This window comes from Vollenhovia emeryi, unplaced genomic scaffold, assembly GCF_000949405.1.
Source record: "Vollenhovia emeryi isolate VEMERY1.0 unplaced genomic scaffold, V.emery_V1.0 DF939228.1, whole genome shotgun sequence".
Classification (NCBI taxonomy): domain Eukaryota; kingdom Metazoa; phylum Arthropoda; class Insecta; order Hymenoptera; family Formicidae; genus Vollenhovia; species Vollenhovia emeryi.
The window spans coordinates 606,138-609,163 of record NW_011967138.1 but is presented as its reverse complement, the minus strand read 5'-3'; the positions used below and the strand labels follow the sequence as shown (position 1 = coordinate 609,163).

Here is a 3,026-nt window from a genome sequence, read left to right as displayed (position 1 = left end):
GAGAGAGAGAGAGAGAGAGAGAGAGAGAGATATGCGCGCGAGACGGAGCAAGCGCGCGGTCAATGGACAATGGAGAAAGAAAAGCGACTTATGTGGTGGGCCGCGTTACCATAACGACAGGTTGCGGTGCGCTTCGCCATGGCCAAGCCATACCATGCCATGCCATGCCATGCCATGCCGCGTTCGCCCGATGCCATTGCCCCCGGGTACATTACGCGTCTCTCTCTCTCTCTCTCTCTCTCTCTCTTCCCCTCCCCCGCGCGCAGCGGGGGGTGATTTGGATCGTGTGAGACTTCTATTAGGGTGGCCGCCATGCACAGCACACCGTAGAAGGGTACGAACGGACGAGCTCTTGCCGTTCGCACGGTTGCATTTATGGTCGCACCGCCGCACACACGTACGCAATGGGCACCTTCGCTACCTGCGTGCTCCGCGCGCGAGAACACTTGGCACCGCGAGAGCAGGTGCCCCTCGTTAGACGCGCGTCTTCCTTTTTTTTCCCCCCTGGATCTTCCGCCCTGGTTTTCCCGTTACGAAAACGCGCGCCAGGTAACCGGAACCTTTGTACCAATAAGGGTGCCCCACGAGAGGTCTCGGGGGAGATGCCGAGAGCGGATCGAGTCGTTTCCGGGATTTCATTCAAGCCGAGTCGCGTCAGCTGATTCCGCGCTCTCCTCCGAGAATTTTTATCTGACAATGAAGTCGCAAGGATATTATCGAGGGTCATCGTTAATCCAGCTATTCCTGGCGTTACGCGACCGTCGATTCGAAAAGTTCAAAGCCACACATTGTGTTATACCGGAGTAACTTAATATATACAGGCTGCCGTTCATCTCTTGATTTCACGCTCATTGTCGATCTTAACTCGACGTCATTCATTAACTCGTTTCGTTCCAGCAACTGAAATGTCACGTTGCGTTCGACATGGATTATTTCTTTTATCACAACAGTTCGCTGGCACTTGTATATGTTATTAATTAAATCAGGGACGTTTTCGTAGGTAAAGGACTTTTAAAAATTCGAGATTCTTACCCGAGTCGAAATTTTGGTACTATTTTGACACTTTTAAAGATAATTTACACTGTAAATTTACACATAATTAATTGGAACAACTTTTGTCTGAAACATTTTTGTATTTGTCTAGTGATTTTTTAGATATTCAAAGAAAACTTGACAACCTTTTCAATATTCATCATACGATATCTCGTAGGTAGGTTTGCCAGTAACAAATAACAATAAATAAATTTGTATCGACCTCAAATGGCCTCAAGTTTAATGTAATATTAATATTGCGACGTTGCGACCATTGGTTTCGGTCCTTTTCAAGCGCGATCTTAGAAACGTGTGTAAGAGTTGTAAGATGGTCGTTGCAGTAAAATCGGCACAAGAGTACGCGAGTCAAATTGCAAAAAGAGAAAGCGCAAGGTTGGAAGCGCCCGCGATATTCGAAGACCGGAGCATGACTGTGGAAAGGGGGATCTTATTCGATCATCGAGTAGTCGAGTACGGAGTACGTTGAACTTGTCACGGAGTACAAAGGGTTAAAGGCGCCTTGCCGAAACGTCGCGTCAGACACGCGCGGGCACCGTGTTACGACGCGTGAAGTATCCAGAAGTATAGTACAACGAGCTCGACCCGAAAACGCCCCGGCGAGCGCGATGGAAATTCTAACGAGACGTCAAAGCGCGGCCCGGGAGACGCGCAAATAATAGAAGCGAAAGAATGAAAAATGAAGCGAGGCGACGTCGCGCGCGGGTCGGCCCTCGCCGAGGCGCCAACCGATCGATATAACCGATTTATCGCGATAAAATGGATTTCCGGGCGCGGCGGCGGAGACTACAATTGAATTATCCTGGACTCCGCGGCAGCTCCTCGGGCACGTCCGCGCCGGAACACATCGACAGGTGCGCGTCGAACCGGTTCCAAGTCATACAGTCATTGTGCCATGCACAATGTGTAATTGGAACTGTTTTGACAGGAGCAATCTCTCTCTTTCTCCCGCGCCGCCCCCTCTCGCTCTGTCACTCCCCCTTTCTCTCTTTCTCTGTCTCTTTCTGGCTACAGCTTGTATTGCGTCAGAATAGACTGTTTCCGTTCAGCTAATAACCGCTAATAACCGGGTTTTGACCTCTCGCGAGCACCGATGCCGCTGGCTTAAGTGTAATTACGGCGAAAAATATTAGGACATATCTCGCGCGAGTGCACACGCGTGCATGCGTACTTTTTGCCCGAGGTACTTGCGACCTTACGCAGGTTAAATCGATCAATGAGTTTGAATCAACGAGTAGTCTCGCCACTGCTCCTGCACAACGTGTTACTTTTAACTGTCGTGTGCAGTGAAATTTATTATCTCAACACAAATCGCAGTTGGAAGAGCCACCGTTTACTCGACCCATTTGGTTACTTTTTAGTCCGTTGTTCGCTTAAATTAACGACGTATCGAGTAGGAGCAACCCTCCACTCATCGAGTTAAATGTAACGCCACAAATTTAAACAGCGTGCAGAGTTAACCAGCGCGTTTACATCTGGACCTCGGACACACGTTAATAGAATATACTATGATAACAATTATATGTATATACGTGCACGTTGTAGCATCTGCGAGAGACGAAGGTGGGAAGTAATGGGCAAGTAATCAATTATATTCCACGCCGATCACGCGTCACGTGACGTTACTACTCGCACGGGCCGACTTGACGCCCTTACGATGTTTACGTTTCGACGGAGCAGGTTCAACTCATACGAGGCGGGGAGAAGCCGCGAGTCATTCCCGCTCTCGCCACAGTGGGCAGATCCGCGCGGACAGATCCACTTCCATCCACCTTGTGCACGGGCTCTCGCGCAACCGTCGCGTCGGTGACACGTAATACCGTCGACACCGTCGATTCAGACGTAATCCTACGCGATAAAATCGGCAAGGTCCAACTTCTCTTCGGAGCAGTTGCACACACCCACACACACCTACAAAACTCTCTCTCTCTCTCTCTCTCTCTCTCTCTCTCTCTCTCTCTCTCTCTCTCTCTCTC

General features: G+C 49.7%; 1 protein-coding gene across 1 annotated transcript in view; it reads right to left on the bottom strand.

Annotated features, from left to right (window-relative positions):
• LOC105560553 (tetraspanin-1) overlaps nt 1-2,750 on the bottom strand; it is a 47,551-nt gene extending 44,801 nt beyond the window's left edge. Inside the window, exon 1 of the mRNA XM_012009759.1 lies at nt 2,583-2,750. The gene's annotated coding sequence lies outside the window, so the exon portion shown is untranslated. The remainder of the gene's footprint in view (nt 1-2,582) is intronic.
• Between the last annotated feature and the right edge of the window lie 276 nt (nt 2,751-3,026).